The following is a 22,308-nucleotide window of genomic DNA, read 5'->3' on the forward strand; positions in this document are numbered from 1 at the left end:
CAACCCCCCCCCCCCCACATCCTTAGAGGCTTTCCAAAAGTTACTCATTAACCTAAGCTCAGGTGTAGCTGGAAGGGACTTGTTATAAATAATGAAAGATGCTCTCTTTACCTTTATCACTCATTTCACTTAGGAAATTCCAAGGGCTTTAGGAGCTCTATGCCAGGAATGGGACAAAGAACAAACATGTATTTTTTTTAAAAATTTTTAAATGTTTATTTAGTTTTGAAAGAGAGACAGAGCATGAGCAGGGGAGGGGCAGAGACAGAGAGAAACACAGAATCCGAAGCAGGCTCTAGGCCCCAAGCTGTCAGCACAGAGCCCAATGTGGGGCTCAAACCCATGAACCATGAGATCATCACCTGAGCCGAGGCTGGACACTTAACCAACTGAGCTACGCAGGCACCCCCAAACGTGTATTTCTTATTACAAATCACAATATCTCATGAAGTTAAAATTCAGACACCAGAATGCTTGGGCATATTCTCCGAGAAGACACTGGAGGCTGTACTGGGTATTCCAGAATTCATCAAAACACATAGATCTAAGTCTCTCTCTCTCAAGCACATGTAAACACACAACTTATTTTTCACACCTCAGTCTCCTACATTTGGAATTTCCTCTGATAATATTCTTAGCCTAATAATGTGGCCTTCTATTCAATTCTCATGAGCACACTACCTGGAAACTTTGCTGTATCTATGCTAATCTATTATAATCTTGCCCCAGACTTAGGGTCTATGTTCTAAATTCTCAGGGCAGGAGAATTCATATTTGAGGAAATTGAGAGATTTATAAGTGAGAGAGAGAACTGGGGACTGAGTTTGTGAGTGAACTTTGAAAACTCTTATAAAATTTAAGATTTCTTTTATGAAGTGAGCAAGAGTTAAAGACTTGTAAGAGTCCTATAATAAAGAAGTATATAAAACAAGCTAATAATCCCCCCTCCAATCCCACTCCCCTGAAGTCATGAAATAATTTGGATTGTAAATCTACTCATGTAAATCTTTAAAAACACAAACATACATATCTATTTTTATAAATGCATCCACACTGGGTATAATACAACAAGGAAGCTGCCTTATTTAAAAAGGGGGGAATTCGGGCACCTGGGTGGCTCAGTAGGTTAAGCATCTGACTCTTGATTTTGACTCAGGTCATGATCTCATGGTTCATGGGATCGAATCCCCCATTAGGCTCTGCGCAGATGGACAGATGGTGTGGAGCCTGCTTGGGTTTCCCTTTCCCTGCCCCTCCCCCCGCCCCCACCTCTCTAAATAAATAAATAAAACATTTTAATAAAAATAAATAAATAAAAAGGGGGAAATCCATGGTATTTTGCCAGTCAGCATCCTTGACTATCAGTTTTTAAACACAGGAAGGAAGTTAGGTTACTTCTTTTTGCATGCTTAGCTCATCTGAAGCAGAGGGAAATCTGCCTCTTCAGGCAGCCTGAAAGCAGCCTTTTCAGGGGGGCCTATCTTAGACCTTCAGGGCTGCTGTAACAGAAAGCATGCATGTGTGGCTTACAAATAACAGACATTTATTTCCACAGTTACAAAGTTTGGGAAGTCTAAGATTAAGGCACTGGCAAATTCTGTGTCTGGTAAGAGCCTGCTCTCTGGTTCACAGACAGCCATCTTTCTGTTGTGTCCTACATGGTAGAAGGGGCAAGGGATATCTCTGGGGCCCCTTTTATTTTTTTAAAAATATTTTAATCACATATATTAAATCACAAAAATATTTAATCACATATTTTCCTTTTGAGGTTTTTATTTTTTTTCTTTAGAGATAGAGAGAGAACAAGCAGGGGAGGGGCAGAGAGAGGGGGAGACACAGAATCCGAAACAGGCTCCAGGCTCTGAGCTGTCAGCATGAAGCCTGATACGGGGCTTGAACTCACAAACTATGAGATCATGACCTGAGCCAAAGTCGGACGCTTAACCGACTGAGCCATCCAGGAGCCCCTAAAGAATGCTTCTTTGACTCTTGCTCTGGGCAGAAAAATCTTCTGAGTGACATAGTCTTTCTTCATATATGATAATCACTGATAAACCTAAGAAGTTATGAGTATGGGGTGCCTGGGTGGCTCAGTCAGTTAAGTGCCTGACTCTTGATTTTGGCTCAGGTCATGATCTCAGTTTGTGGGATCGAGCCCCATGTCAGGTTCTGTGCTAATGGCACAGAGCCTGCTCAGGATTCTCTCTCTCTCTCTCTCTCTCTCTCTCTCTCTCTCTCTCTCTCTTTCTGCCCCTCCCCTGCTCATGTGCGTACCCCCTCCCTCTTAAAAATAAACAAACTTAAAAAAAAAAAAAAAAGAGAAAGGAGGTCACAGAAACCTCTGATTTATAGCCCGTCAGTCAGAGTACAAGTAACAATTTGGAGTTGCGACTGGTGTCAGCATTCTCTTTCTCCAACCGTGCAAGCTCACAGAGGAGTTCATCATAAGGGGTCCTGGATAAGAGGGGACCTTTGTCATCTCAGCCTTTGTTGTCTTGTTAGAGCTGGTAAAGTCCCAATCCAGTAGTACCTGCTCAGTGTGACAGCTTAGCAGATCTGTGACTGAGGTGTCTCACATTCTCTTGGGAAGCCAGGGACACTGTTTAGGCTATACTATTCCTACCGCCTGTGACAATGAAGTCTGCTTTCCAAGGCTAACCCTGGGAGTGAACTTCTGGACTTGTGAGGGCTCCATTTCTTATACTCTCCTGAGGGGACAGCTCTGAGGGGTGTCCATGATTAAGTATAAAAAGGCTTATTGGTTTGAGTTGTTATTGAGATTAAAATAAGATTCTACTCAACAGCCAGATGATGGATCCTTTGAATTGGACAACCTTCTATATTGTAATGTTTTTTTTAATTTTAACTTAATTTTTTTATTTTAGAGAGTGTGTGTGCATGTGGGGGAGAGGGACGGGGTGGGGAGGGAGAGAGAGGGAGAATCTTAAGTAGGCTCCGTGCTCAGAGTGGAGCCCAACACACGGCTTGATCCCACAGCCCTGGGATCATGACCTGACCGGAAATCAAGAGTTGGAGGCTCGGGGCGCCTGGGTGGCGCAGTCGGTTAAGCGTCCGACTTCAGCCAGGTCACGATCTTGCGGTCCGTGAGTTCGAGCCACGCGTCGGGCTCTGGGCTGATGGCTCAGAGCCTGGAGCCTGTTTCCGATTCTGTGTCTCCCTCTCTCTCTGCCCCTCCCCCGTTCATGCTCTGTCTCTGTCTCAAAAATAAATAAACGTTAAAAAAAAAAAAAAAAAAAAAAGAGTTGGAGGCTCAACTGACTGAGTCACCCAGGCACCCCAGAGCACCGGGGGTATTATACAGGCTCCTCAAGTAAACACTAAAAGTCAGGTAGTGAATTCAGCAGAAGCACCTGAATGGCCAGCAGACTAGCTCATCTTTCTCTTACAATTCCTTCTACTTTCCAGAGCCCTGAGATCAGGCCCTGCCAGCCGCAGGCCTTCATACACAATGTTCTCTGCAGATATATCCTGGACCCCCAGTGCAAAGAATTCATGTCCCCTGGACAGCAACAGATTTTTTAAGTTATAAAGCTCTTTTGACCTCCACTTTCAGAAGATCTTGCCAAACTTAGGAAGGAATTAGAAAGATTCGTGGCCATTTACAACCCGCTTCACAGAGGAAACAGATGACGAAATTTCTTCTAGGCCTTACTACAAATGATCAGCTGGAAACCGATGTTTGGGGGCTGATAAAAGCCAAGACTGAATTATGCTTTCAGGAAAGAGAGCACCCAAAGTCCTTTTTAAAACACTTTATATAGACTTTTAAAAGATGTAATGCATTAAACCCTGAAGTTCTAGAACACAGAAATCTTTTAATTCTAATTTTAGGTGGAACGCAAGTCTTCTCCCTGATATAAAGAAGCAAATTGAAGAAAATTTAATTAGATGAGCAGGTCAGTCCCTTGATATTCAAGCTGCAATCTAGTTCTTTGGGGAATTACAAACAACTGTACTGTCTTGGTGATCTCTACAATACCAGAAATGTGGCTTGAGAAGCAATTCAAACCTCCCCTATTCATCTCAAAATACTTCTAGGTGCATACAATTCAGGACATTAGAAACAGGATGGTCTTGCACTTAAGGAAAGGGAAAAAAATGAAAGTAATCACTCTAGACCTCTGATAGGAGGCAGATATACCCCCAAAACTCCTTGAAGAAAAGCTGGATACTTACTCTGTACCTTTGTGACGTGGATTTTCTACCTCCATTTTCTCTAGGATGTCATATTTTTCTACCTCTGGATGGGTAATCAGGGAAATTATTCAGTATTAAAACTAGTTTAAGTTTGTTGGTTTAATTAACATAGATATGTCTTTAGAGGTATCAACATTCAATAGAATACTTTTATTCTACCCAGGCTTACTAAATAGGTTTAATACCTCTTGCAAATTTCAACAGCAAGAAAAACAGTCTGGGATGATGGCTGACTTTGTCTACTGTCTCAAGAAGTTTTTGTGAGTAAACATATGTTGGAATTTACATAGATGTACGTGGGTAAGAGTCTTTAGGTGAACTTCTTCACAATATATTTTATGCTATGTGTACTTAAAAATAGCTTTCAAAACCTTCTAGCTACCTCGAAACTTTCCAGCTTTACTAAGTTTGGGGAGTTTTCTGGTGTCAACAGTTACTCTCTTGTTAGTTCTTTTTTGACCCCAATGTCGCTGCCCCTGAATGAGATCATACACATCATTTGAAGGGTGAGATTAGAGAAAGAAACATGTTAATACAGACTGAAGGTTTCTCTGGTTCTGTAAGTGACCTTCTGAGGTTGGAGAATACCTCTGGGCTCAAAGTATCTTCTCAAAAGGGGTTCTCTTTAAATGTTTACAGATTATAGATAGGCTGAAACCAGCTATAACCACCCAATATCTGGGCAACTGGGGGAGTATTCATTTGATCTCTTGGTTTATTAAAAACTATGGGGAGGCTAAAAAAAAGTCCTAGAAAAGTTGGCAAGGTAACTTCAAATGGAATGCATATGTTATTACACAAAACTTATTAAGTACAAATCCCTCGAAAAGAAACTTTAATATTAAAGAAATTATAATATATCCCAAGGAGAATTCTAGTCTCAATAAATGACAGCAAATATAAGTACTAGATCACTACTGCCTTTGGTCTGGCATCTGCAAGAGGAAATTATACACTCAACCAGTTTGACTTCTATGTGACTTTCAACCTTTCTACAATCTTGTTAGAATGTGGAGAATCTGGAAACTCCATTCATTTTAAAACTAATTGCCTCAATCTGAAGATGGTCCCAGGAGAAAAGGAGTTGAACTAGAATTGTTTTAGCTCTTTTCCTGGACAGTGGGACTCCATTCTTGCCAAATTTCTTACTTCAATTAAGTTCAGAGCCACAGGGATTTGAGGATGGGATTCAAATATTGTCCATCTTAAAAAAAAAAAAATCTGTTATTCATTCTCCCCCAATGGCAGAAGCATGATTTAATTGACTATTCCTTCAAACTCTATAGACTCTTAAGTTAGGGACAAATACTAGCACCTCCAGAAAAGTCTCACATAGCCTATGAACCAGAAACATAAAATATTGTTTTCCTTGGCTTCTTCTGTGTCATTTTGAAAACTGTTCTCTGTGAGAGAAAAAGTTTTATTTTTGATATCAAATATATTTAAGATTTATTTCTATAAGGAAGTCTGTCAAAGTTCACATGAGCCCTGGTCTTATTTTTGCCACTCAAGATGATGGGACAGATATGCTCCTTTGTGGCCAAGTGCTCAGTGGAGAAGTGCTTGTCGCAATGAGCATCAGTCCATCTTGGAAACAGCAGCAACCCATGCTCTTTATCATGAGAAGACATGACATGAAAGGCTGAAACTAACTTTACCAAAGTATTATTCATCCCAACATAAACGTCTGTCTCGAGACACCCTACAGGCTTGCCTGTTACCCTGCCAAATAAAAGAGGTCAAACGGTACCAGAAGGGGAGGAGGAAGCCACGTGGCCTAGAAACAGTGACTCCTGGTCCAGAGGAAAAAAGTAGAAAGAGTTTCTCAGACATTAAAAGCCATTAATATCGGAATCACAAATATTTCACTAATATCTCCTGGGGAACAGACTGATATGCCATTCTCTCTGCCCAATACTCCAGTGGAATGAAACTATCTCCCAGGTCAATTGGCTCCAGTATGGGAACACTGTTGCTGACAAAGGAAAAAATCTTAGTTTCTAGGCCTATTTTTAGGAACAGCGAAGGCTGTTGGTATTTTAGAAAAGGTAAAGCAGTTCCATGCTAAGCAATGGGAGGAAACAGTGTCCTAGGCATGGATTGCACACCTGTGATTTCTACCTATAACAGGTGGAAAGGCCTCCACCTGTCAACCCAACTCATAGTTTTCCACCACAGTATGAACTGACAGCAGTGATTTTGCCCGCCAGGCTGATACAAATCTTGTCTGCTGTCATTGCCAAGCTCTCAGAACCAGAGAACTGAGTCAGTACCTTGTTCAAAAACAAAATGGACAAAGGGGGCGCCAAGGTGGCTCCATCAGTTAAGCATCCAACTCTTGATTTTGGCTCAGGTCATGATCTCACGGTTCGTGGGATGGAGTCCCGTGTTGGACTTTGTGCTGATAGTACGGAGCCTGCTTAGGATTCTCTCTCTCCCTCTATCTTTGCCCCTCTCCCACTCACATTCTTTCTCTGTCAAAATAAATAAAGAAATATTTTTTAAAATTGGACAAGGTTTGAGGGCAGAATACAAAATCTTTCTCTACTATAAAAAAATCTGCTAACATAATACTGCTGAGTCTTTAAACTGCTTGTATTCTAGAAATATCACTTCAAAACAGTTCAATGGGAAGAGTTGATTTTTAAACATACTTAAAGAATACACTTGGTAGAGGGGCCTGGGTGGCTCAGTTGGTTAAGTGTCCAACTATTGACTTCAGCTCAGGTCATGATCTCATGATTTATGGGATTGAGCCCTGCATTGGGCTCTGTGTTGACAGCACAGAGTCTGCTTGGGATTCTCTCTCTCCCTCACACCTCCCTCTCTCCCCTCTTGTGTTCTCTCTCTGCCTCAAAAATAAACATTTTTTTAAAAGAATACACTTGGTAGTAGAATACTATTCAACCATAAAAAGGAACAAAAAACAGGAAACTGACACTTGCTACAACAGGTGAACCACAAAAAAATATTATGCTAAGTGAAGGAGGCCAATCACAAAAAGTTATATAATCTATGATTCCAATTATACAAAACATAAGAACAGGAAAATCCAGGCGCAGAGAGCTGACTAGTGGCTGCTGAGGGCTGGGGAGAGAGGGGTATGAGTGATGGCTAAGAGGTACAGAGTTGCTTTTTGCGTTGGAACTAGAGAGAGGCCACAGCCCTGCAAATGTACTAAATGCCACAGAACAGTATATTTAAAAATAATTAATGGCAAATTTTATGTTACATAAATTTTGACTCAATTAAAAGAATACGGTTGGCCACATGAATGTAGTAAAGCATTCACATTAAGGCTCTTTAGTTAGAAATACTGGATTATGCTACCTGATTTGGGGCTGGCACTGATACACACATCGATGTGATGACCTCCATTAGTTAGGGATCATAGTGTCTGGTACACAGAAGATAGTCAAAATTGTGGATGAAAAGTAAAAAGAATCTATGATCATTGTGACCAAGCTCTGCATACCTCTACCCGAGCAAGAGGAGGCAAAAAGCAGATAGTTATGAAAAGTTCCAATGCTGAAGAATGAAATTCTCTGAGCCTCAGAACTAGTAATTTCTCTTAGAAATTTATAGGGTCTTGAAAACCTCAAGGAATTCTTCTGAACATGTATTTTTGCCCAGACATCATTAAAGCTCAGACAGAGGTTCATAATCCTTTTCTCACTCACAGCATCGCTAATGTCCACTTTCCAAAGATGACCTCACTTCTAGAACAAAGGAGATGTCTTGACACGAATTTAATTTGGAGACTCTTGGAGAATTATAGCAGTTTCTTGACAGGAGCCTGGAAAAGTCCTGGGCAGTCCAAATGTATTTGCTACCTCATACTTGGGTAAGTTAGCAACATTTGCCACAAAAATAAAAATTTCAAATTGGCTGAGTGTCAAAGAGCATAGAGAGGCTACACCCATTCTCTACTCCACAATTTTAACTTCTTACTCAAGCCAAAGAGTAGCAGGCTTCTCGGCTATATACTGCAAAGCCAGATTCAGGTTGATTTTTGTTTTATTTGCATCATTTTTCCCATTTTTATTTTCAATAATTTTTATGCTGGAAAAGATGAGACAAAAAAGTGACATGAGCTTTTTGCAAAGATAATTACCTTCTCTGAGAAAGAAATCAATTTCCAGTGGAATAGAATAAATTGCATCCCACTGATGATGTAACCTATACAACTATCAAATACTGTGATTTTCCCTCTAATGCCCACATTTCTGCTACTTTTGGCTCTGTGAATTAGGGAAGAGAGGACTGTAGAATTCAGAGACAAAAAAAGACCCCACAATTCCTGAGAGAGAGCAGGACCTTCACTTCCAGCTTCCCATGAGACCTCACGCACTCAGATTTCCATCTGAGGATTCCATGATTGGAGAACTCAATCTCAGAACTCAAGATGCCAACCACTGCAGTTTCCTAAACATACCATGCTATTTCATGGCTCTATGGCTGTGTTCATGGTATTGTAGCCTTCTAGAATATCCTCCCCAGATTCCTGCGGCTGGCTGATTCAACAATCATTCCCTAAGTCACCGCTGAGGTGTCATCACGTCAGGGGATTCCATGGCTCCCATGGTACCCTGGCTGTCTGTCATACCTACCATGCTGTGTCGAAATGACCAGTTTAAGTGTCAGTTTCCTTTACCAGACAACTAGAAAAAGGAAAAGTAGTAAGTTTAATGCAGAGAAACTAGACAAATCCCACCTTAACCAAGTAATCAAAGTAATATCACCAGTGATGGGACATGTGCCTCTCTCCCTAGGATGTACTGAGGGCACAACACACTTCGGTGGTATGCCACACTTTGGTATACATTCCAAAAATGTATAAATTCATCTGATTATGAGAAAACACCAGACAAACCTAAAATGAGACCCATCTGACAAAATAAAAGACCTATCTTAAAAAAATGTAAAGGTCACATAAGACAAAGACCAAGGAACTCTTTTCGAATGAAGCAAAGTAAAAGGACATGAAAAGTAAATGCAATGTGTGTTTCTGAATTAGAGCCCCAACCAGAAAAAAAAATTATTTTCTTTTGCTATAAAAGACATAAGTAGGAAAACCAGCAAAACTTTAAAGGCTTTTAGACTAGATAGTATTACTGTGCCAATGTTAACTTCCTGCACTGTGGTTATATAAGGGAATGCTGTCCTGACTTTAAAATAAGTTCCTAGCAACTTAACTAAAATCGTTCAGAAAAACAATCATGGGGGGGGTGGGATGACACACAATAAAGCCACCGCAACAAATGTTATACACAGTAACATGTTATACAAAACATTAACATTTGGGGAATCAGTGAAATTATATGGACATTCATAATTGTACTATTTTTGCATTCTTTCTAGAAGTCTTAAATTATATCAAGATAGGTTTAAAACTTTTTTTTTTAGGGGCGCCTGGGTGGCGCAGTCGGTTAAGCGTCCGACTTCAGCCAGGTCACGATCTCGCGGTCCGGGAGTTCGAGCCCCGCGTCGGGCTCTGGGCTGATGGCTCAGAGCCTGGAGCCTGTTTCCAATTCTGTGTCTCCCTCTCTCTCTGCCCCTCCCCCGTTCATGTTCTGTCTCTCTCTGTCCCAAAAATAAATAAACGTTGAAAAAAAATTTAAAAAAAAAAAAACTTTTTTTAATTATAAAAACCTAAAGAAAAATTTCCTTTTTGATGAGAATAATAACGTACAGGATTAGAAACGCATATGCTATGTTCAGGGTGGATGAGAAAATCTGCAGTAATTACCTTGGGGGGGGGGGGCCCGGGCAGGAATTACTTTTAAAGTGACATCAGTGGCTACACAGAGTGCTAATTGGAAGTTGGCACGATTCCAGGTCACTGATACGCTCTCCCAGATTAACCCAACAAACTGGACAGCGTCGCAATACAAGGAATTTTCTTTACTTGTATAGTCGTAAGTGGGAAGCAAATACACTGTCCATAATGCTGAGCTCTCTACCTGCTTTAGAAATAAATATTTTTCTCACCGCCTTTACAAACTAAAAAACAAAAACAAACAACAAACTCCACCTTAAAGGTAATGATCCTACAAATACCCTACACAAAAGATAAGGAACAATAATGTTGTGCCAGGATTAGGGTTTGCAGCCGACTGATCCTCACTGCCAGCAGGGGAATCATCTCTATGGGGTTGGTCGTTTCCGAGGCAGCATTTTCTAGGACAAGATTAAATTAACTGTACTAGCGGCAGGGCTACAAAACAAAGAGAGTAAGACACTGCGTCTGCCGTCAGGAAGTTTACCATGACATGTGAAGAACACACGTAAAGAGGTGAGTCGTGGGCCCAAGCATAATGTGGAAACCAGCGAGGGGTGGGAGGGCTGCAAGGACTCACAAGGGAGCTCTCTATAAACACCTCCATGTAGGGAAAGGAATCGATTTATTGCCCAGCCACAGAAGACCTGCACAGGGAGGCAGAGTTCAATCCAACATAAGGAAACAATTTCCAACAGAGCTCTCCAACAATACAATAGGTGGCCTTGTGAAGTAGTAAGCCTCGCCACCAAATACACTCAAGTATATCCAGGATGCACTCTTCAAGTCCTACAAGAACCAAGGATTCTTATTACATCATCTAGGCTGAATCACTGAAGGTCACGTTTCTCAATGCAGCATCCCTGGCCTCTAGCCACTAGATGTTGTAGTCCCCTTTCCAGTTGTCACAGCTGAGAATATCTCCATTCATTGCCAAATGTCTGCTGGTGGTGGGCGGAGGTAGACTGTCCCTAGCTGAGGGACTCCAAACAAGCAAATTTCTCTGAGTGTCCGTGTTGAGAAAATGAAATACTGTAGAATTTCAGAGGGAGGGCCTAAGGTAGTCAGAGGACTTGTGGAGAAGGTAAGACTGGAGAGAAGTCTTGGAGTAAAAGAATTCTGAAGAAGGGCAGAGGAAGCAGTGAGCTTCCTTGGAAAAGTATGCTAGGAATCAAGATGCAGAAGAGGTAGGAAAGAACAAGACTGCAACAGGACTATTAGGAAATCAGCTGGCCAAGCAAAAGCGTTCAACAGTAGATAAAGCTAGAAGTATTTGTAATGTTGTAATGTGTTGAAGGAATTTCCAATCCAAAGTCAAGGCTGCTTAGGTTAGTATCCATGACCTACCCATGTCATGGGAAAGCCAAAGGTGAACGCAGTCCTATCCAGAGACAATGTTCTGGAAGAATGATGGCATGCTGGACAGTTAGGCAACACACCATATTATCCACTCCTCCATTTTCAAAAAATATAAATGTTTGCTCTCTTATCTACCACTGCTCTCTACATGTGAATGACAGAGATCTGACTCTCATTTTAAAGTCCACATTGAAGAGAAGCAGATGGCAAGTGAGTGGTGGGTAGGGAGAGGAAGAGAATAACAGTCATCAGATGCTGGACTGAAATGCATCATATTTCCTGAAAGATGGCAGAATGTTAGTTAACATTTTCCAATATTCAAGCAATGCTCACATGCCAAGAAGGTTGGAATCTGCAGGTGTATGGATGACCAATACTTCAGTCTTTATTTTGTTTGGTTCTATAGATCCAAAACTGACCCCAAGTGAGTTTTCTCAAATCACGCTGTAGTTGTGAGAAAACTGGGCATGTGGCAGAGTCTGATCAAGGCCAGCGCCAGCCTTAAGAATCAAGCCTCCTGGGGTGCCTGGGTGGCTGAGTTAGTTAAGCGTCCAACTCTTGGTTTTGGCTCAGGTCATCATCTCAGGAGTCGTGAAATCCAGGCCCCGCATCAGGCTCTGCGCTGACAGCACGGAGCCTGCTTGGGATTCTCTCTCTCCCTCTCTCCCTCTCTCTGCCTCTCCCACCCACTCACATGCTCCCTCTCTCAAAGTAAATAAATAAACATTAAAAAAAAAAAAAAAGAAGAACCGAGCTTCCTTAGACTAGGCTGGTTCTCCTCTCAGCATGGTGCTTAGATACACCCAGGAAGGCTCTGGAAGGGCTCACGTTCAGAGAATCTATTGCAATCTTGGAGACTAAAGGGAACACTTCTAGTGTTCCTCCTCTGGACAGGCACTGGTTGGCAGTGCAGCAGGGTGGACAGCTCACATCCATGACACCTCTGGAGGTCTGAGAATGCCAGGAGTGCCCACTGGCAGTTGAGGTAGGCTGGTCCTGGAGCCCCTACATCCGTGCACTCAACTGCGGGAGACAGCAAACACCCTTCGGCTGACTCCTCTGTCCTGCCGTTCAGAAAAAGGATGGTCTATCTGAGCAGTCACGGAGGGGCAGGAAGCTGCTGGCTTCTTCAAGAAACCTATCAAACCTATTGGACCACCTCCAAAAGGTGCAAATGAACCTTTCCTAAGTAACTCTTCCCCTGTATTCCAATATACTTCTGAAATGGGCCCTCCAATTGACGTTCACCAGGTTCTTTATGGAGTAGAATTCAGCATCACTCTTGAGAGTTATCTACCATTTCCACTTGTTCTTTTGGGGCATATGAGAAGCTACTTGATTCACCCTTATTTAGGTTCATCTTACCTAAACTTTATTTTAAAAAATAGAGAAAAGGAGACCAAAATATTTACATTTAGGGAAATTTTAAAATAAAAGCGTTACAAATGCAAATGAGTTTGTACAAACGGAGAGCTTTCAATCCGGGCCTCCTGCTGAGCCAGCCACTCAACTGCAGACCTTCTGCTAAGTGTTCTCACATTAAATGGAGGAGCTTTCTCGAGGGCTAAGAAAAAGTTATTAGGAGTGTGAGCTTTGGCCATTATTTCACAACTGAGTTAACCTCTATCCCAAGGGCAACATTCTGCAGCTGTCTGCAGTGAGTCAGTACTTTCTCTTCGTCTTGATTTTTTCTCCTATTTGGGTAAATTACCCTTGACATTTTTGCCTGTGACTAGGGGCATCAGAACCAAGCTTGGGTCTGTGTCTTGCTGCCGTGAATAGCTGTCTGCTTTTTCAAAAGCAGAAATGGATATAGAGTCATGTGACCTTAATTCATTCTAATGAAAGTCACAAACTGATGGAGAAGGCGTGCGCGTGCATGCACACACACAGCGCAGCACCAACGGCACTTCAAGATGATTGGAAAACATGACCTCTCAGATGGCATCTAATGGCATGTTTACCATGTAGTCTCATACATTTCTTTCCTCTAGACTTCACCATATCTGATTGTCAGAAATGCTTGGCACGATCGTAACAAGCACAAACAGAAGACCCATCACAAAAGGGAGTATTTCTCATGATGCTGGAGACTGTATTCACCAGGAAAATAGAGATGATGAGAGTAACCTGTCTTGAAGGATGCTGTGAGGAGCAAAGTGGTAACACACATAAAGTGTTTCTAGTGGTTGCCTGGGGCTGGCGGAGGAGACAGGGATTGGCTGCATGCAGGCAGAAAGGAACTTCTGGGGTGCTGGAATGTTCTAACAGCGAACTGTAGTGGTGGCTGCACGAGTCCATTTGCTACCAATCACTGGATTGCAACCTACATGGCTGACTGTGGTCTGTAAAGAATACCTCAATTTAAATAAAACTTAAAACTTAAAACTGTTTAGAAGAGTGCCCAGTTCATAGTATCAGATGTTGGCTCTTATCATTTCATTCAAAAGGATTTATCAAATTGGACATGTCATAAAAGGAACTAATCTTCCTTCAAAGTATGAGGGTCACATTCTGCCTTGATGTCTTGAATTGGATCTGTGTTGTAACCTGTAATTGATTTGAAAAGTAAATTAGGCCTATGGCAATCATTTCTATTACAAAGATTTTACCAACGGAAAAAACGATATCCCACAGAGTAATGTATCAATAGCAAACTGGCATGTAACCAATCCAGTTACACTTCTCCATAATCACTCACTTTCCTTTTAAAATATGGTGAACGTGGGGTGTTGGGGCGCCTGGGTGGCGCAGTCGGTTGAGCATCCGACTTCAGCCAGGTCATGATCTCGCGGTCCGTGAGTTCGAGCCCCGCGTCAGGCTCTGGGCTGATGGCTCAGAGCCTGGAGCCTGTTTCCGATTCTGTGTCTCCCTCTCTCTCTGCCCTTCCCCCATTCATGCTCTGTCTCTCTCTGTCCCAAAAATAAATAAACGTTGGAAAAAAAATTAAAAAAAAAAAATATGGTGAACGTGGGGTGTTCAGCTGGGAGTCTGACTTCGGCTCAGGTCATGATGTCGTGATTCATGAGTTCGAGCCCCACGTTGAGCTCTGTGCTGACAGCTCAGATCCTGGAGCCTGCTTTGGATTCTGTGGCTCCCTCTCTCTGTGCCCCTCCCCCTGCTCATTCTCTCCCTCTCCCTTTCTCTCTCTCAAAAATAAACATTAAAATAAAATAAAATAAAATAAAATAAAATAAAATAAAATACGGTGACCGTGTAGATTTACTTTAATTCAGAGTAGCAGTCTTCATTACTGCCATCTCTTTCAATAACAATGACTCATCATAAACTATATTAGGATTAGGATACGGGCAAGAGAAGTAATGCAAGGCAACATACAGGAAGCGCTCGAGGGTGGCCCTGGGTAGAACCTGAGAAAACAACCACACGTTAGTGCCAGAACTATGTATGAGTAGGTATTTAACAATACTGACTTACTGACAACTGACAATGTTGAATCTTCTGAGTGCTGTGCAGAAACGGTCACAGAACCTCCACTCTCTTCCATCTGGTAAGTGGCTAAAGGCAGAGAGCCACTCTCCCCCCATGACTTAGACAAGACTTACTGTCCACTCCTCCTCCATAAGCCCCATTAGACTGACGATGACTCCCTTGTGTACCTGCTTCGATGGACCCGAACCCTTCCTTTTAAGACATTCCTCATTAATGAGCATTCTCCCTCTTGCAATAGCCTGAATAAAAGTATCTTTCTTCTCAATTCTCCAGTGCATTTTGTTCTTGACACAGTAAATATAATGAACAAGTTTGGGTGGCATTTCTATCCACTCTGGTTAACAATGTTACTTGAATCCCTTGACGTTTTATGATATTTTAGGGTATACACCTATATGCACAACATACATATACCTGTATGCATGTGCTAGAGAACAAAAAAGCAGAAGATAAAATTAGTGTGCACACACAACTACCTACAACTGATTGTCCAGGCAGAGGTGGACACACTTTTCCTACAAAGAGCAGATAGTAAATCTTTTGGGCTTTGCAGGTCATATGTCTGTCACAACTACTCAGCTCTGCCTCGGCACCATGAAAGCAGCCACAGAAAATACAGAATCGAACGGGTGTGGCGGTGTTCGGATAAAACTTTATTTACAAAAGGGAATGGTGGGCTGCAGTTTACCACTCCGGGGCAGTGCCTCCCAAAGGTATTCGAAGGAGCACTACTTTTAGGGCTTGTTAATAAGGAATATGGGGGAAAAAAAAGATGGGGAACAGATTTGGGGAAATTGGGAAGCAGGTTTCTTCACTACAGCACAGCTCAACAGCTTTAAAATGCCAGTATGCACTGTGAATCTCCCAGGGAGAGCCCTTACAGAATATTTTTCAAAACCTCAAGTCAGAGGGTTATTGCTTTGTAAAAATATTTTTTAAATCTATAAAATTAAGTAAATCAATGTTTTTTTTTAAAAAAATAGTAACTATTTCGAAAGTACCTATGTATTTGAAACACTTGGGTGGGGTCACCTTTGTAAAATGTACTATATAATTCCTACTTATAGAGATAAAATAGAGAACATAATTTAGCCTATTCTAATTGAGACAGGTCCCTATAAATCACATGCTACTATCCTTCCTGTAAGATTATAGTTTTGTAGGGGATTTTTTTTTTGGAGGGGGTTCTTTTTCCAAGTCATTGGCAACTCAGGTATTATTTCTGTTTCTCAGTCCTCTGCACATCTTGCTATCTTCTAATTCCTAGTTTAAAAGGTCCCAAGGCATCGGGCACCTGGCTGGCTCAGTTGGAAGGGCATGAAACTCTTAATCTCAGGGCTGTGAGTTTGAGCCCCATGTTGTAGGGTAGAGATTACTTAAGAATAAATAAATAAAAATAAACAAAAAATAAAAAATAAAAGATCTCAAGGCAGCATCTCCTATGTTAGTCTACAAAACAAGTTCTGGGAAAGGTTAACACATACTCAATGAAAAAAAGGATTCAGTGATAAAAATAAGTTTGAGAAATACTACTGCATTCCATATTCCCTCTCAGAGATTCAAAATGAATATAAATCTAATAAAGACTAAGAAGTCCTGAAGTAAAAAACATTGTTAAAAAATAAAAATAAAAACCACATTGTTTAGGGGCACCTGGCTGGCTCTGTTGGTACACCTTGTGTACTCTGGATCCTGGGGTCAGTGAGTTCGAGCCCCACGCTGGGAGTCGAGGTTCCCTTACAAAATTGTTTAATTTAACCTACCATTTCCCAAATTATATGAAATAGATTTTTTTTTTTTTTTTAAGGACTACCATTCACACTGCTTGGCAAAACTGGCCTAAACACACACACACAGACCCAGGCACATAGAGATCAACTAATTCTTAGAATCAGCTGTAAATGATTAGAATGAGCTAATTCTTAGAATTCTATGTAAATTAAGAGTCAATAAACTTAAAGTCATGAACTTAATGACACCCTCTCATTGATTCTCAAGTCTCTTTCCAGTTATTCTAGGTAAAAAAAAAAAAACAAAAAAGCAAAAAACAAAACAAACAAACAAAAAACATCTCCATGGTAAGACAGTTCCAGAAATCTGGAGTGTTACTCTATTAAAGAAATGCACTTTTCTCATTTTAGCTCCTTGGTAATAATGACGCTCTATTATTACGTTCCCCCTTATGCCCTTAATTTCTTGTGTGATACAGGTAGAGGTAACTATAGTTCGTAGCCCCAGGTCTTACTTTATTTTCTTTCTCAATAATCAATACTATTCATTTCAGCTTTTAATCAGTACAACTTCTATACCTTGATATGTTTTGCAAATATGCTGCTGAATATATACGCGATAGGTGTTCATTATCACACAAACAGATGTTAACAGAAAGGCATGAAGAAGATTCTGTTCAAGTTACACAACTATTAATATTCCTGAATTCCACCATCCAAGTCTGTGCTTTTAAAACAAAACAGGATCCTATATACGTCACTTTAACCTTATTTTTTCATGTCAGCGTAGTTCACATTGCATCTTTCCATGTGAATAAACACTGACCTAATCCTACTTTTTATGGCTGAATATTAATATTCTACCATATGGAATGCCATGATTTCTTTAATCAAACCCCTGTTGATGGACAGGCTGGTAGTTTCCAATTATTTTGCTAACATAAACAACACTGTGATGAATATCACAGACATAGACTTTTGGGAACTCATCCAATTAGTCCCCCTGGTGGACCTCAATGCTGGGTTCTCTTCCCATCCAAGTCCTGCTAGGTGGCAGTATATATAGCATAGTGCATGCCCCACCTTCTGTCCATGGTGTTGGCTGATGGGATGAGAGGACAACAAACCTCAATAACCCAGTGATCCACTACACATCTAAGTGAGAGAGGATGACATGAGCTAGTCTCTCAGGATGAGAGGCAGCTTCCAGGGAGAGCATGATTTGGAGAATGGCTGACAAGGCCATGATATGCGTCAATCTGCCATATGTAGTCCTCAGTTACCAGGCAGAAATTGTACCCTGCAGAAGAAGTAAAAGCCACAGATGGATGCAAGCAGACCCCTGCAGAGGCACTCAGTCATGTTAATGGGGGTGCACTGTAAGGAGGGTCCAGGAGCCACTCTTGATGGGCTTTGCCATCAGAGAGTCCCAAGGTTAACCCCTGTTTCTGATTCTGGCTACATGACCCTGGGAAGATCACTTAATGTCTGTACATCTGAAGTCCTTCAACTCAAAAACATGAATAGTAACAGTATTTATCTCATGAAAGATTAAATGAGAAGATAAACTGAAATGCCTCCTACATACCGAGCACTCAATATAGGTTAGCTGTCATAATTACAGTCTTATCATTATGATCTGAGCCACCCTGGGTCCAGACAATTGGATGGATGCCCTGGGGCCTAGACAACTGGCCTTTTCCAAAGGCCTCTCTACACACATCCTGGTGATAAGTTTAGGAAACTTGAGTGAATCTCCTGCAAGCAAAAGAACCTAACCAAAACAATTCCTTATGATAAATTTCTAGAGTTGGGATGGCCACGTCAAAGAGGAGTATATATAATTCTCTTGGAGAAACTTCTGTTAGAAGTTATTCATACTGGACACTGGTGTGAACTGATTCCTCTAAAGAAATTCAACCACATGATACCTAAACTGTAGAAATGCTTGGTTCACATGAATTGAGGATTTGTCATTGGCTGTTACAATGGTTAACTGTGTTCAAGTTCAACATGGGTCTCAGAAACGACAACCAGAACTGACAGTGCACCTCCCCTCCCCACCAGAGCTGCCACAGTGGGTTGGTTCTGGGTAAATACTCAAGAATATGAAGGGTGGAAGAAGATGGCTCTACTACCACTGCTTTAGAGAACAGTGTGGCTAATGTAGAAACGCAGGCCCAATCCATAAACCCTTTCCACACCCATGAAAGCAATGGGGTGGGACAGTTTCCCCCTTCTCTACACCCACTTGCTCTGTTTCCTCCTCTTCACCCCTTAGGCTTTCTGACTGCTGGGTCTTAGCGCAATGCTTTCCCTTTGCTTCTACACAAAGGGAGAATGAGAGGAACAGGAACGGAAGGAGGTGTTAGCCGGTGGGAAATTATCTCAAGTCCATGTTTCTTAGAACAGCCCTGCACCAAACAGTTAGCAACAAAAAATACACAAATGAAACCATACCTAACAGAGTTTACAACGGTGGTTTTACAGAGGTATTCACCACAATCATGGGGAAGCCATTTCACAATGGAGATGGCCAGGCTCCACCCAGACCCAATACACTGCTGGGTTAAAATTCATAGTGAAAAAAACATATATAATGGTTGCTTTATGAGTTCCATCAGTTTCTTCTGAGTTCCATCTGGCTACCTGATATCTGGTCATATCTGGAAGCAACTGATATTAACAGTGGGCTCTCAAAGTCTCCATATGCCAAATATATCTACAGGAAGAAAAAGAAAAATTCAAACATCTCCAGTGATCTTTGTAACCTCAGGCTTTTATCTCAAGGATACTGAACACACATACTGTTTAGAAGTTTAGAATGGGAGCACAGGAGTAGTCACAATACATCAAAAACTTTAGGTGCATGTCAATGAGTTTTTCTATTCCTCAGTAGTTTTCTATTTTGGGAGGACATAATCCCACGCGTACGGCTTACAGCATCTGGGCACTTTCCTTAAGACGGGTCAAAGGTCAAGGGTTTCAGGAGGGCCCCTCGCTCAGTTCCTGAAGAACACTGTGGATTTGCTACTGACTTAAAATAGGGCCACAGTTCTTACCGTTTCAGTGTTAGGGTCATAAACACAAACGACCACCCGAGACCACAGAGGACCGGATATGAGCTACTTATAGTAAAACTGAACCAGGGAACAAGAATGGCAGGAAAGCTGCCTATTTTCTTGTTGTGAGGCCCTTTGAAGTAAACTATTTATTAAACATTATATTACAGTGCCCAACACAAAAATCTTTGAAGGCAGGTTATCCTCCCCTGCACAGGGGCCCACTGCTAACGAATTGTTTCCTTTTCCTCTTAGGTTTTGTTTTTCCTTTTGTGAAACTGAAACCCAGATTGCTTTCCTCCATCTATGAAACTAGCTGGCACAAGGCACCCCTCCTGGCAAAAATGTCCATGAATAGGAAGAGCATTAAAAACACGCACTAACCCATCACTTTCCACCACACAACGTAAGGAGACATGAGTACTAAGAAGCTGCCATATAAGGCTCGGCAACGTCTCTAAAGTTGAAAGCTAGGTTATAAGAAATGAAATCCAAGAGTAAAAATGGCAAGAATTCAAACAATAGGATTTCAATTTTTAATTTAATTTCAAATTTATCTATTGCAGTCCCTACTTCATCACTATAGACAGATAGACCTCATTTCATTTAGCATTCTTCCACTTCTCAATAAAGTCCCCGAAATCCACCAGTGACAGTCACATTTTAAAGAAATGTTCCAAAGAAGAGCAAAGGGTGATCTAGTTTATTTTTCTAAACCGATCATTAACTTAAGAGTCTTCCCCCGGAAGTACAAGAAGAAACAGTATGTCACTAATGGCAGGAGCCTAGCTCACTCCCAAAAGGCCCGCTCTCTAGCTCAGTGTGTGCTGAGAAGAGAAAGGACAAGGCCATTGCTGGACATACGGCTGGGTCTGTCTCAGTGTGGCTGGGGACGGCAGGAAGCTCTTTAAAATCTAGAAATACATCAAAGGGCTAATGCAGATTAAGCTCTCCTCCCTTTTTCCTGAAAGGCTCACTTTTGTTCCTAATATAAAGACTTAGATATTTCTTTAGATCATAAAGCAAGTTGTACTTTTAATGATGGATTAAAAATTATAAAAGTAAAAGATAGCTTGTTCTCGCTGTTCTTTCTTTCTTTCTTTCTTTTTTTTTTTTTAAAGTGATGAATGCAGGAAAAGACCAGTCTAGGGCAGATTCATCTCTTGCTGACCTTCAGGGACGTTGAGTAAGCCAAGAATGATGTTAGTACAAGGTCAAATGTGGATACTTTAGTCACTTTTTTGTTATTTCCATTATTAGAAACATTAGATGATAAATATATAATAGCACCTATGGTAGATAGCTTTAAAATAATACGAATTTTCACCCTAAAGAGTATAAGATAAAATAAATTTGTGCTCACTCTGGTCTTTTGAAATAGAAAAGCTTGTCATGTCAACACAATAATTATTACTGAATGGATGAATGCTCTCACAAAGAAAAAAAGTTCCCTGGGTTCCTTAGACAGCCTACTGCCCAACTAACTCTCCATGATTTGTCAATCTGTAGCTCTGTCCCCCTAGTCTAGGGAGAAAGGGAGAGAGGGAGTGCTCTTCCTATTTGCCATCAGACATTGCACTTGAATCCTTGGCCTGTTCTTTACTCCTTCCTTCATCAACTATGACCCTGCTTCACCAGCTACACGTTTTCCTCTCCATTGGCTCCTTCTGTTTAGCCTGAAAAACAAGCTTGAGTCATTCCCAGTAAGAAAACAAACTCTCCTTTGACTCTGCATCCCATCTGGTTTCTGCCTTCCCCTTCATGCCCCGCACCCCACCCTCCGCCTTACCTCCCCCTATCCTCCTCCTGTCTCCACCACGGCCACCTCCATTCTCCACCATGCCTGTGGCAGGAAGGCCGCTCTACCCCATGGACAGCTTATCTGAGGCATCCACATGTTAGATATTTCAGGGGAAAAGACAGAGTGGTACAGAGATGTTCATAATAGAATGAAGAAACACAGCAAGTCACACCAAGTTAGAGGCTCTGCATCTAAATTAGTTGCCCTTAGGATAAAGCTGCCATGGCAACTAGAAATTTCCCAGGATGGTGTCTCATAAAGGTGAACACAAGTTTAGTCCTTGGTATAAAATATATTTCCACAGTGCTGGTTAAACTTATTGAGTGAATTATACTGAGAATTGTAATAACTGGCACATATGCATTCTCTCACTTAGTTCTCAAAATAGATGGGATTATTACTCTCATTTTACAAACCAGGAAACTGGGCTTAGAGAGAGCAAATAAGGCTAAGATCAAATAGCTAATAAGTGTCTGCCAGACTTTAAACCAGGTACCTTTAATCATTACTCTGTAAATTACATTTAAATTTTTTTTTTTTAATATTTATCATTTTCAGAGAGAGAACTGGGGAGAGGCAGAGAGAGAGGGAAAGAGAATCCCAAGCAGGCTCTGTGATGCCAGTGCAAAGCCTGATGCAGGGCATGATCCCATGAACTGTGAGATCATAACCTGAGCTGAGATCATAATCTGAGCTGAGATCAAGAGTTGGATGCTTAACTGGCTGAGCCACTCAGGCACCACTCTGTAGTTACATTTTTAAAAAACAGACTTTATGTTTCAGAAGTTCTTTAGGTTTAAGCAAAATAAAGTGGAAAATAGAGAGGTTTCCCATATACTCCCTGCCCCTCACATGCAGGAACTCCATCAACAAGTAAATTGCTTTCTGTATACAAACAGGTGGAAA

General features: G+C 41.3%; 1 protein-coding gene and 1 long non-coding RNA gene across 7 annotated transcripts in view; both read right to left on the reverse strand.

The window, feature by feature from the left end:
• The window catches only part of PCCA (propionyl-CoA carboxylase subunit alpha), a 418,320-nt gene that overhangs the window by 25,986 nt on the left and 370,026 nt on the right, over nt 1-22,308 (reverse strand). The gene's annotated exons all lie outside the window — the stretch shown is intronic.
• LOC121037759 (uncharacterized) lies at nt 7,397-11,946 on the reverse strand. The gene is made up of 2 exons (XR_005793959.1): nt 9,852-11,946; nt 7,397-9,611 (listed from the first exon to the last, which is right to left on the reverse strand). It is a non-coding gene; the product is annotated as an uncharacterized LOC121037759 (long non-coding RNA).

Source organism: Herpailurus yagouaroundi, unplaced genomic scaffold, assembly GCF_014898765.1.
Source record: "Herpailurus yagouaroundi ecotype Mexico unplaced genomic scaffold, PumYag 164, whole genome shotgun sequence".
Taxonomy (NCBI): Eukaryota; Metazoa; Chordata; class Mammalia; order Carnivora; family Felidae; genus Herpailurus; species Herpailurus yagouaroundi.